This window comes from Athene cunicularia (assembly GCF_003259725.1).
Source record: "Athene cunicularia isolate RWA chromosome 4 unlocalized genomic scaffold, athCun1 chr4_part1, whole genome shotgun sequence".
Taxonomy (NCBI): Eukaryota; Metazoa; Chordata; class Aves; order Strigiformes; family Strigidae; genus Athene; species Athene cunicularia.
The window spans coordinates 10,541,588-10,554,548 of record NW_020799098.1 but is presented as its reverse complement, the minus strand read 5'-3'; the positions used below and the strand labels follow the sequence as shown (position 1 = coordinate 10,554,548).

The following is a 12,961-nucleotide window of genomic DNA, read 5'->3' as shown; positions in this document are numbered from 1 at the left end:
ATTCATGAAAAAGGTCATTTTGTTAAAATCAGCAGGTAATCTTCAATTTTTCTTTTTTTTTTTTTTTTTTTTTTTTCCCCTGCAGGTAGAAAACTCTAAAACCCTTCAAATGTGGGTTAAATAACACTTAAAGTAACAACACTGTGTGGAATTCCTTTCTGAATTTGCCGTAAATTTTAAGGGCTCCCCGAAGATGGGGAAAAAGAGAAACTGATAATTCTGGGGAGGGATTTTTCAGTAAATTATCTTTATAAACCCAACCTTACTGAACTGTTCACCGTCAGTGATGTTGGCAGAGAACTTTTCCCCTTCCAAGGACGCTGCACAACCCATGCTGGTTCCCATGAATGTGTTCATTATTCACAGATAGTCACTAAGTGCTTCGGAAGGAAACTTCCAGCCGTAGCACGTCCTGACTGTCTGTGATGCCTATTTATTCCTCGTTATAAATGTCACACAATTGGGAGCATGAATCCCATCGCTTAAGTGATGTTTCTTTGCTAAGTGAGGGGTATTTTAACCCATGATAAATTATCAATCTGGGGAATATCCTTGGGTACATGAATTTATTAACGAAGAAAAAACTTTGAGGATTATTTTGAGGAATATCTATCCCCATGTATTAAAATTCCAGAGCTCTTTCGGAAATATATATTGTCTTAGTGGAGATGGGGAGAGAAAATGGATCATCAGGAAATTATATGACATATTTTTAAAAAAGGTAGTCCCTACTGAAATAAGATAACAATTATAATACAGTCCTGTTTTAAAGTGGCTTTTCCAGAAAAGTCTTTGGTATTGATTTACTTTTTTTTTTTTTTTTTTTTTTTTTTTTTTTTTTTTTTTTTTTCATGTGAAATAGGTGCCAATAAAGCTTTTATTATTGTTATACAGACAAAAGAGCATTATGGAAAGAGATCCTTACCAGACCTAACCATGGATATTTTGTTCTGTTAACAATCAAGTTGGAAAATACAGAGACACAGTAAAAAAAAAAGAGTGACTTTTCAAATCTATTGAACATTAACCTATTATCCATAAGACTTTTAGAATTATTTTCCCTCAGAAAATGAAGGTCTCCTGAAATGAAACATTGCACACAACTCTTTATTTTGCCTAAAACAAAAGAGCTAGGGGAAAAAATGCACTGTCACAATAGAATATAACTATTAAAATTTTGAAATAGCATTTAACATTTTATTTTTGTGTTATAGAAGATAAGAAAATCAAACTATTGTTAATTAACAAGGTAGACATCTCTAGTTTTTATGTACTTACAGTGTGAATCTGAAGATTTTCTGTCAGAACTTGAAGTTGAGGATTCTGAAATAAAATTTCATTGCAGTGGTGTTCTCCATCCCTCATGCAATCTTGAATGATTTCAGTGGTGCATTAAACCATTGTTAAGGGCTGTAATGAACTTCTCCATGTGTTGTTATATTGGATTCTTAGATCAATCTTCAAAACCAGTTGGAACTTAGTAAATTTAGTAAAAACTCATACCTTCTTAAATCTGATCGACTCAGGAGTTTTAGATTAATTCCAGGACAGAGCCAAATTCGATCAAAGAAAGTATTAAGAACTTACAGTACAAAACATCCTTTGTATTTTTACAGTGGTGTAAAAGGAAAAGTGATGCATGGATCAAAGCTACCCTCAAATAACATTAACATTGGGGTAAAAATTATACTAGCTTTTTCACTTTGATAGTAAAATGACTCAAACTATCAGGAAAACTAGCAAAAATTACATGGAGCTTTATTATTTTAAAAAATCACCTATATTTGTGAGTTACATTAATAGGAAGTAAGTGAGCTCTGTGTAGACAAAAGACAGAAAACATCACCTTTCTACTGACTTGTAATTCCTTTAGCATAAAAGAGGACAACATATCAAGCTTTAAAGATGCCATTAGATCAAGGAAAGTATTTTTCATTGTCATGTAAAAACGATACTTTTGCAAATCATATTTGAATGAGGTGTACAGATTTCCCCCCAAAAATCCCCTCTACCACCAATGATATATACACAAATTTAAAACCATGAATTTTTGAGTGAGTTCAGAAATAATCTTTATAGAAATCAATGTGTAGTTAAGAGTTTATGTGAGTCATTAAAATCTGGGGTTGAATGCAACTTTCAAATGGTTCTGTAATGTATTAGAAATAGTTTTGCAATGTTCCAGCATATGTGGAGATACATATCTGGAGATATATACAGTTACATACATATGAATATGTTTATTATGGTATACAAAAATTACATTTTCACATAGCATGAAAGTAGTGTTGAAATGCCTTTAGAAAGGACTGGACCTAGTCAAAATTAATATTGTAATGAACTCGGATCCTAATGTAAATTCATGGAAACCCCAAATGCATTCACTTTCTTGTTCTGAATTATTTTGTTATCAAGTCTGATTAGTCCTAGAAAAGCCTGAAGCAGTAGGAAGGCTGGGTCAAACACTGAGTGAACTCAGTGGTAAAGCTCTGTTTGCTTTCTCTCGGCAAGCGGCACTGAGATGTGCTATCTTCTCCAGCATCTCAGTGGGGCTCGGCAGGAAACCCAACCATATCAGCTCCTTCTCATAAGATTCCCCTTTGACTTCACAAACTCCTTGAGTTGTGTTAGGATGGTGTGAGACAGTTCCCACAGTAATTCCTTATGAAACCTGAACACCACAGCCTACATTCTGCCCTTGTGAAGACATGAGAAGTCAACCCAGAGATTTACACAGGCCTCTGGCTATGAATAATAAAATCTATACTGCAGTTATCTGAAGTTAGAGTGATAAGTGGACTTGCTGCAGGAAAATTTTCATATCACACTTTGTAAATCCACATCTTACCAGAGGAAGCTAATGTCTTGATTTCAATGGAGACAGTACTGGGGAGATGGGCAAGGAGAGATGAAAGTGCACCTTTGTTGTGCATCAAAGGACTATGTCCTACCAAGTAAGTAGGAAGAGGTGCCAATGCCCCTTTTATCTCATTCTCTAAGGCAAAGTTCTCCTCCCACATCCACTGGGGAGAATTAATCAAACTAAGTGGAGATTTCTAAGTCTAACATCTTCATCCTATGTTCCTCTTACAGCCAAAGCATATCTAGCTAATATTGTCCACATATTGAGTGGGTAACTGTCATATAAAAAAAAGTCAGACGAATCACTTTGCATATCTCCTTCCAGCTGTCTGGTCTTGGGGAGGCTTTCTTGGCACCTCATGACAATACACACCATGGTGCAGATGGGTGAAGGGCACCTCTGCAGAGAATATGCAATTAACTGAATTTTATAAGGGGAAGGCACTCGGCTGGAGGTGGGACTGCTCTCTTTAATGAGCACACTATAATGATGTGGCCTCTCTGCTTCAAGTCATGGCTGACTTAGTCTTAATCCTGCTCAAATGCTTCATATCACTTGGCCTTCTTGTTTGGGTGTGTACAGGCAAGTCAAAAGGATCATGGCACAGGCTTAGGCAAATGCCTGTTCATAGTCTTCACTGTAAACTTACTCCCTGGCAGATTTTGGCTTATCAGTCTCCTTCCAGACCATGTCAGGGTGTTTATAGGATAATAAAGTCCATGGATTGCTCCTGGTAGGTATCAGACCACCATGTTTTGGAGTGCAAGATCATGTAGTCTGCAGAACCAAGCATATAGGACTAGAGGATGGGGCCAGCATGCATCCAACCTGAAGCACCCAAAACCCTGTCATTCATCTGTCAAGGGACACTAGTTTCCTCAGATAGTAGGAAGAAAAGGTGACCTGTCACCATGGTGTGCAGTTATGGTAGTTTGGGTGGATGACGTGTTTTGCAAAGGGAAGTACCTCTTGCCTACACGTCCTCCTCTCCCCAGCCAGCATCCTTGCAAAAGCCTGGCAAACACCAGCCCTTTAGCAGTATTTATAGCTATATCTCTATCTGATGAGCCACTCTAAAAGTAGGCTAACTCAAAACATACCACATAGTTGCTTGGAAATGCAGATGTGAAGGGATATCTGGTTCTAATATACAGATCACCTTATGGTGTGGCAGGTTTCAGTTTCCACAATAGAGAGTGCATTTGTGCTAGGAGTGATTTAAGCCATTTGGGACCTTCAAAAGCAGAAACCCTTCACGAACCTTATTGGAAATGACTACACTTGGTGAAAAAAAAAAAGGAAGAGAAACTGGAGGGGTGATCCAAGATCACACACATCTAAAGAGTGGAAAGGTGGAAAGGAAGCCTTTTCCAAAACGTTGCTCTTTCTCACAGAAAATGCCTCAGTTGAGTGTGAGAGAAGTATCTCCATTCTTCTGTTGAGCTATGAAGTACTGCTAATGCTGATGGAACTGACATCTTATTGCAATAAAGCCATCAGGTTTAGTTCAAAACAGTCAGTTTATTAAGTATTAGTGGTATTGGCCATCATCTTTTCTATTGCATTTTCATTTTTGCGTTTCTCTTTTTGCTGAGGGAGGCAACAAGGAGGACAGCAAAGCAGGTTTTTCCTTTCAGATACACCTGGTGGATTTGAGTTCTGATATTTCTCTTTTCCTCACTGCACAGAAAACCCTTAGGAAGAGCAAAACATCAGCATAAAGATCAGCAGTATAGATTGGAAAAAAAAGGATTTTGCCCTTGGGTCCGAATTCTGGAATGTTTTCTGCAGATCACAGACTCCATAAAACATATGTACTTAATAAATAAGCGAACAAGGCTTGTGCTTGAATGGGGTTTCCATGCAGTAAAGGAGAACATTTAGCGAGATGGGGCTGGGGGGGTTGACACATCCCTTGTATCCCAGAGTCACTTTTTTACAAATGTCTACTTTTCTTCTTCACACCAACAGTTTTGTTGAGGTCCACAAGAGGAACATTTTGTAAGCTTATTTCAGGTGATCTGAAATGGTGCTTCCTCACAGAGCTGACTCCCCATGCAGAAAATGGAGAGAACTTGTCTACCTTGTCTAATAAGTAAACCAGATGAGCTAAGAAGACATTCCCTCATTCACATCTACTGTCCAACTGCCTGCACAGGTCAGCAGGGAAAAAATCAGAGGGGAAGTAGCTGGAATGATGCCAACACTCTTAGCTTTTGGCACCCCTCTGCAGCGGGAGCTCAGGGTCTTTTTGCATCCCTCTGCTCTGGAGCTGTCAGCAGGTAACATGCTCTGTCGTATATCTCAGAACTGCTGAAACATTACGTGCTCTGTCTCCACCTTTTGCAGAGCTTGCCTGACCCTGCCTTGCTCCTTGCTTAAGGGTGAGGTGGTTTCAATCCCCTCAGCAGCCCTGATGGGTCGTCCAGGCTTGGTCAGGCCTAAAAAGCTGTCCTCTTACATTTAGCAAGACAGAAACATGTCCACCATCTGCTTGCAATTGCTCACTAACATGCCGAGCATAGTCTTCACCTTTGCGTGTCTCCTGGACGTTTGACAGTTAGGACATTCAGAGTGAGTGAGACCTTATCTGTACTTTTTGGTTGTCAGACCAAAGGCCTGAACACTGCCAGGTCTCCACAGGGCTCAGCTGGGATGGAGGACGTGTGCGTTAAACAAGGTGGCTGTCCACAGCAGCAATCATATGTTTCTACCGCATCATGATCCCCACTTGGGACAGGAGCCAGCCAAAGTCAGATGTTCAGTCTGATAGATTTATCTTGACTTCTTCTGTGTGGAGGGACAAGAGGAGGACCTGCAGAAGGTGACCCATCTCCCCTCCCCGTGCACCCCTGCTTGGCAGGGATGAACACTACTGCAAATGCTGCCAAAGGTCACTGTAGAGGACAATGACATTAAACCAAACACCTAACTTCTAGCTGTTTAACCCTGGTTGAAATGAAGCCTACCTTTGTTTCTTCATTTTCTGGCTGCTTTTAGCTTGTCTAGCTGGAATAATCCTTTTCCCTTCCTCCATTTCTGCCTTTTAGTGTGAAGAACAACAGAAGCAGACTAAGGACCTGACTCATCACTCCACCTTTTTGCTTATCCTTAAAAATATATGCATATAGCCTCAAAATTATGCCATACAAAGGTGCATGACATCCATTCCCTTACATAAAATGGCAATTTCTGTGGGATTGTAGCCAGATTATTACATGGTACAGTGAAGTCAAAGTCAAGTTCAGCTGAGGATAAAAACCACAGTGTTTGCTTAGACTTCTTGTTATTTCAGTACACAGGGATAAAAAACAATTGATTCATCTGGAGCTCTTCATTTCCAGCATAATTTTAATTGTTTTATTAAACACAACAATGTTATTATTCTGACTTAACTATGTTTGGTTATGTGTATCTTAACCTTGCGTTCCATTCAGAAAAAAAAAAAAAAGTGACAATGAAATATTTCCTTGGACTTTGTGATGGTCAGTGAAGTCTTGTGGGCACCTCTGGGATAAATAGTGGATTAAAAAGAGACTTTTATTCTGAATCAGAAACAAGAAGCATCTTTTTGTCTGATGTTTGGTTCTTGCTTTCTGTCCTGTGCTGATATTCCCAGTGTTCCTACATAGGGGTTTTCCCTTTTTGATATATCTACTAAGGTCAGTTTAAAAAAAAATCTGAAATCCACTGAGATTTGGCTCAAAAAAAACCCAAAACCCTTAGCCTTATGAGGTACAAATTTAAGTGTGGGTTATCTTTCAGAAAACTGAGTCTGCAGAATCTGAACTTCTTTCCATAAGGACCAAATCTACAGTTTGTGTGAGACATGGGAAGGATTAATTGGGATTTAATCAGCACTTACATCTTGTTGATCCTAAGTAACCCTCAGTGTTGTTTACAGAGTTTTGGGAGCCTTGTTGACACCTAATGAAGACCTATAGATTCTTTGGATCCAATTTAAATTCAGATTAATATTCCAGATTAGATTACTACTCCCAATTTTGCAAGCACTAATAAATCCTAAAGGTATTATCTGTACATAATCAGAAATTAAGCAGGATATATGGGCACAGACTATTTAGAATTCTACCATAACAAGCATGTTTAAGAAAAGAAGTATAAAAATCCTAAAGTTGTCTTTCACACAGGCTGAATCTGGGAAAATTATTAGTTGGTATGTGAGTTTATATGGCTTTTATTCAGCAAGAGTAGTTTGGATCTGGATGAGATCTGAGGAAAGTAATCAAAAATCTGTGTGTTCCCTGAGTTGGGAATTTTCTAAGTGTCTGGATCTGACCTATTACAGGACAGTGGTCTTTGACCATAGCCTACATGGTCTTTGTTCCATGGCTTGAGTTATTTCCATTCTGCAATCTTATCTGATGTTTCCCCCAGGTTCACATTTAGCCAGACTTCCTTGGTGTGAAACAGTACACTTGTGAAACAATAAATGAGAAAATACTTTTGCTATCAGGAATCAGCATTTTGCATCTTTTCCTTGTGTAAATAAAGTCAACAAAAAAAAAGTGTCTGATGGCTCTGCACTTATTTTGAAAGAGATTAAAAGAGTTCTTTTTCTCCCTCCTTCCCCCCCCTTTAGTTTTCTCTTCTTATACTGGATTGCGCTATCAGGGTGTTTTATCTGCTTTCAAAATGTGTGCCTTTATTTACTTGCACGGAAGAGAATGCAAATATTAACGTAAACGAAATATAAGTGCAAAAATGTGACATAGAAGAACAACCATGACGATGTGTAGATGTGTTTAATCGCTTAAATACCAGGGAAGAAAGCTACCTCGCTGTCAGTGTAACTGAAGATCAAATGGGCCTTATCACAGTGCCACCTCGAGGCCAAATCCGCCCCCTGATCAAGCACAGACTTCTGCAAAGTGCTTTCAATCCGGACCGAGGGTTGCCTTTTTCTCATTTTCCTCGCTAAAAGTAGTCAGAGGTGAGGTCCGTGGTGTTAAACAGCTTCGAAACGGTCCTGGTACTTCAGAGCCCATCGGGATGATCACAGATGTTGCAAGAACACAATGAGTGTAACCGATCTCAAACAAAAATGATTGCTGTGGTCTAAATGGATTAAGATTTTCCCTAGCAGTTCTGTACTGCATAATCCAAATGCATAATAAACTTAGATCTGTACTTTTGCCAAGTTGTAATTTATAAATAAAAGGATTCAGAGCAAGCCAATTTCCCTATTTAGTTTTAATAGCTAATACTCTGAAAACCTCAAGGCTAATTAAACTGTACATTGTTCTGCTGCATTTAATTATTCAGATATTGATCTAACATCTTAACACACAAGGCAAAACAGTGACATATTTTATATATGGAAATAGAAAAAATAGGAAGCAGACCTGGTTTAAAAATGATTTAGCAGTTAATAACTGAACTCAAAGAACAGTTTTTCCAAGTGTTGATTTTTTTCACGAGCCACACAGTCTTTCTGCCTATTGAAAAAAGAAAAAAAAATAAAGTTAAAAAAAGACAAAAAGTAAAAAAATCCCTACAGAATTTTGTAAAAAAGACTGCCTCAAATTTCACATCTAGTTGAAAAAATCCTACACAGTACCTTGCCAAAACCACATGTCCATACAAAGATGAAGACAAGTCATTTGCCTGGGGAAGTCAGAGGAATCCTGTGTTCAAGTTCTGACCCTACCCGAGACAACTTCTGACCTTGAACTGATAAATATTCAGCCTGCCTTGTTCCACCACTTCCTAAAAACTGAGCTTCATATGTTTCTTTCTTTTACTGTTATCTTAATTTAGGTCACCATCTTTCTGATATGGGACTTGGCCTTACTGGGTGCTTAACCTTGGGTCTGAAATAGGAGCCCCACCACAACACAAAACAAACTGTTGCCTATGGACAACCAATAAGTTTCTGCTGAAAGAATGACTTTGTGTTCCTCCTTAGGTTCTTCTTTTTTTCCCCTTTTAATGTCTTGGAAACATCATCACATTCTTGGGAAGCATTCTCGTGACTTCTTTGGAAAAGCTATTTTTCTCTCTCCCAAGCAGAATCTGTGAGGCCTTTGGAGAATAAGAATCACAGATGTTTTGGGTCCACTGGCATCTCTTCCATTTTTATTGCTACACAAAGCAGAAGAACAGAACCTGGCTTATTTGGAGAGGAAAGAAGCTGTAATTTAGCTATTTACAGCTAGCCTAGACACCCTAAACTGCACAAAAACATCTTAATCTAGCACACAGTCTGTCTCTCCCACAGGACACATTTATCAGATGCACTGTGCCCTAAAGGTGCCTACTACCCTTCACCGACCGTGAGAAGAGCCCACGATGACTAGCTGAGGTACATGTGTCCAGAACATAGTGAGGTTGCTTAAATGTGACTACTTAGTGCCCTTTGATATTCTCAAAGACAACCAATATATTTGCATAGGACTTCAAGTATGACACGGGACCTCTGGGAGTCTCCCATGGTGCCAGAGCAGGACCTCTGAATGCTGTATGGGTCAGACCACAACAGACACATCTCTTTGGCAACTGATTCCCACTTGCAAAAACAATGAGAAAAATGCCATCATTAATGTCTATATTTTGTTCAGAGGACACACTGAAAAGCAGTGATTCATCAAATCATAGGCAACGATTGACTGGATTCGATTCTGCCCGCTGGATGTAAGCCCTGTGGCCAGAAGCTTCTTGGGTGAGGAGGGCTCATACTCCTGCTATGAATCAAGAAAGCAACATCCCTCACAGAGCAATTCAGTTGCATTAGCTGTCTATTTACAGTCCTAGTGAACACTTAGAAGGCCACTTTGAACTTGTTTCTGGGCAAAAGTAAGAAAAATAATTAAATTACCAGAAGAAAATGAGCAGCACAGGCATGCTCCTATGCAAACCTCTCAGGTGCTTCTGACTCCTCTGAGGTGGAGACTTCACTGCAGGACTAATATCTACTGCTGGCCCAGCTCTGAGAACTGCTTCAGACCGGGCAGCACAGACCAGGGACTTTGAGGGGAGAGGCAAAGCCAAAGCTGGTGACAGTGAGGGAGAGCAGGAGATGGCAACAGGCTGTAGGAAGCGTTTCCTATGCTTTAATCCATGTCAGGGTTGCACATCAATTCAAGACTGTGACCCTACAAGCTGTTACGGTCCTATGGATGGTTATTAAATAGTGCTGGGATAATATTTTTCTTGGGCGGAAGTAAATTTAAAGTTCTAAAAAGCAAGATGTATTTCAGTACAATGGCTCAGCAGGAGGTTGACTTAAAACCTGCTGTTTGGGAGACATCCACTTTTTGCAATATGCAGCATGCTTTGGTTTGTGTCAGGAGCAAATATGGCTTTCCCCTTAACCTGATCTAGCACAAGTTATAGGTAGAATATATATATATATACAGGAAAGATGCAAAATAACATACAGCATATGGTCATTATTGCACAATTCACTGGCTGGTAACTCGGTATGCTGCGCCTCCAATTTACAGTAACTGACACCAGATAATACAGTTGGGATTAATCCAGGCTTTATGAAATGTTCCAAAAACTCAGAGCTAATTACTACGCTTGAGATTCCCAGATTGGCATATGGTGTTAAAAAGCACTGTGCAATTTAGGGGAAAACATAAATTCTGCAAAAACTGTATTTTGCCAGAAAGCTAGCTTTGTCCTCAGATTATTTACTGTGAATTGCAGGGAAGTGTTTTACACATGCCAGTGCATTTCTTTTTTAATCTACTAGTCCAGTTCCTGATGCCCTTTTTAAAAATACCTTATTAAAACCATCAGAAGAAAATCTGGTTCCCAGTCTGTCCGAGAGAGAAGAATTCACTGTCATAAACTATAGCAGATCACTTTGCATTCACATTAAAATCAAGCTTAATAACATTAAAGCTTGTACATAGTGGGAAATTCCACTTTAAATTCCTTCACCATCTGTTGAATAAAAATCAGCCGTATTTCCCTTTGACTTCTCTTTTCCTTAGGGCGCTCGGTGCACAGATGTGAGTTGAAAAAGGCTGTACCCAGGGTGGGGCGTCAGAAGGGTGAGCAGAAAGACTGCAGCCAGGCTGAAGTGGGGGAGTGAGATCTGCTGATAGACACTGGGGGACTGAAATTTCACCTTACCAAAAATTGGTTTATCACAGCGAAATTATTCTAAAATTGTTTGTTAAGCGTTTTCTCAGTGCATCTCCACTGCTAAGATTTTTGAATCACTGTTACAGCAATCTGCTGTTACACAACTTTGGGTGAGCAGATTTTTTTGGTACTATACCACTTTACTGCAGCTGCTCGAGACCTTGCTTCTGCCATCTAAACAGCACCATCTTCAGGCAAATTTTAAAACCCATCAACTACCTAGCGACGACCGAGCAGTTCCTCCCATTAGGAATGCTCTTTTTCTTGTGCTGAAACTGCAGTTCTTCTCCTGTTTTTTCCTTGGGCACTTTCAAGTCTTTAAAGTGTCTTGACACGTGTCAAAATTAGGCTACCGACTCAAAATGCGACAATTAATCTCCTCCCAGTTGTACCCTTTATGTTTGTAGGATCGAAACATTCCTGAGATGGACTCTTATATTTTCTTTAAGCAGTTTCACCATAATAGTCCTCTCATGCTGTTTATTTCAATTATTTCTTGTGGGTTTTAGGGTGTTTTGTTTTGTTTTGTTTTGTTTTTTTGTTTTGTTTTGGTTTTGGTTTTGTTTTTTTTTTGTGGGTTTGGTGGTTTGGGTTTTTTTCAGCCTCCTCGATAGAAAGACCTACTTTATTTTCATTAGTAGATTCAAACAGCATATTTCAAGATCCTGTTTATTTAACCTTGAAAGAGACAAAGATATTTCTAGATCAGTTGTATTTCATTATTTACTTGAATGTATGTTAGCAAAATCTAGTTAAGTCAAAAGAAATACATGTATTATTAGGCTCTGGCAGTTATTTTTGTTTGTTATGTAAACCAAACATATCTGGGCTTGGTGAGAGTTAATATCACAAGAAAATGATACGAGAAATACTCAATACACTTTATAATGTAATCATAACCTCCTACTGCTATATCCCCGAACGAAATGTCATTTGCATTGTTTGTTTATTCCTCAATTATTATTTTTCCTATAGTCCATAGATCAAGAGCAAAGACCTGCACAGCAGATCTGTGTCCAGTTTCTATGCAGTTTGCTGGAGCTATTGGGCGGTGGAGACAGGCAGACCCCTGTCCATTATTATCGCCGACACATGGTCTTTGTGCAAGGCGGGTTGTAAAACGACTTTAAGTTCTTTACGGGGATGTTTAGACAAAAAAAAAAACAAAAAAAAAACAAATAACTCTTCCTGTCCTTTGTTTGCCAGGTATTAAATGGAGAAAAGATACAATTTCTCTTTCCTGCGCTCTCGTTGTAAAGAGAATGATGATGCTTAACTTTAGGGAGGGTCTCCACATCCAGCCTTGCCTCCTCCGGCAAGTTTTCCCCGAATCCATGGGATTCCTTCAGCTGTGGGGACTGCGTCTTGCCGCACTGGTGGGAAAGCACACGTTCTCTCCCCTTTTGCATCATTAGGTAGACCACCAACGTGGTGACATTTGAGGTTTTCGTTAGTCTTTATTTGAGAAAGAAAAATTCTTCAGCACTAAAGCTGCCGGATTGGCCAATTTTCAATACATCCAGTTTTACAGCAAGAAAGTAATTTCATCTAAGAGTTCCCAACAAAATTACGGTTAACCTCTGCACGGTGTTGTGGGAAATGCCGCAGCTGGCAGCCCGTTTCGGCGTTGCCTTCGGACGCCTGCACTTGTTGGACACTGCCACAGAGTGAAACCATCACCAAATGCAAAACAACAACCGCGGTCGGGGCAGGCCTGTCCTGGGGTCCCGCCGTCTGCGGGGTGCGGGAGTCCTTGGACGTGTCCCCGCCCCCCCGGGTCGTGTTAGCGGGGGGGCGGGGAGCAAAAGGAATCTAGACATGTAGCTCTTCAGACATCGCATTTCTCTGGAGGAAAAGGGCTGTTCCTCGCCTCTGCTTTGCCCGCTCCTGCCCGCAGAGCCCCTTCCCGGGGGACGCGAGCCAGGAAGGAGCGCACAGGGCCCGGGCGAGGACGCTGCTTTTCCTCGGCGGGGGGGGGCC

General features: G+C 40.0%; 1 long non-coding RNA gene across 1 annotated transcript in view; it reads left to right on the top strand.

The window, feature by feature from the left end:
• LOC113479379 overlaps positions 1–6,585 on the top strand; it is an 8,645-nt gene extending 2,060 nt beyond the window's left edge. The window contains exon 3 of the long non-coding RNA XR_003398240.1: positions 5,914–6,585. This is a non-coding gene — a long non-coding RNA (uncharacterized LOC113479379). The remainder of the gene's footprint in view (positions 1–5,913) is intronic.
• Positions 6,586–12,961: the final 6,376 nt, after the last annotated feature.